This window comes from Physeter macrocephalus, chromosome 6, assembly GCF_002837175.3.
Source record: "Physeter macrocephalus isolate SW-GA chromosome 6, ASM283717v5, whole genome shotgun sequence".
NCBI classification, from domain to species: domain Eukaryota; kingdom Metazoa; phylum Chordata; class Mammalia; order Artiodactyla; family Physeteridae; genus Physeter; species Physeter macrocephalus.
Genome location: NC_041219.1, coordinates 76,359,361 through 76,359,880, shown reverse-complemented (window position 1 = coordinate 76,359,880; position 520 = coordinate 76,359,361). Strand labels below are relative to the sequence as shown.

Below are 520 nucleotides of genomic sequence, written 5' to 3'. Positions count from 1 at the left end.
AGCATCTTTAGGATTCTCTATGTATAGTATCATGTCATCTGCAAACAGTGACAGCGTTACTTCTTTTTATTCTTTACTTCTTTACTTCTTCCTTTTACTTCTTTTTCTTCTCTGATTGCTGTGGCTAAAACTTCCAAAACTATGTTGAATAATAGTGGTGAGAGTGGGCAACACTGTCTTGTTCCTGATCTTAGTGGAAATTATTTCAGTTTTTCACCATTGAGGACGATGTTGGCTGTGGGTTTGTCATATATGGCCTTTATTATGGTGAGGAAATTCCCTCTATGCCTACTTTCTGCAGGGTTTTTATCATAAATGGGTGTTGAATTTTGTTGAAAGCTTTCTCTGCATCGATTGAGATGTTCATATGGTTTTTCTCCTTCAATTTGTTATATGGTGTATCACATTGATTGATTTACGTATACTGAAGAATCCTTGCATTCCTGGGATAAACCCCACTTGATCATGGTGTATGATCCTTTTAATGTGCTGTTGGATTCTGTTTGCTAGTATTTTGTTG

General features: G+C 36.2%; 1 protein-coding gene across 4 annotated transcripts in view; it reads right to left on the bottom strand.

The window, feature by feature from the left end:
• The window catches only part of FAR2 (fatty acyl-CoA reductase 2), a 128,704-nt gene that overhangs the window by 114,586 nt on the left and 13,598 nt on the right, over positions 1–520 (bottom strand). The window lies entirely within an intron of this gene.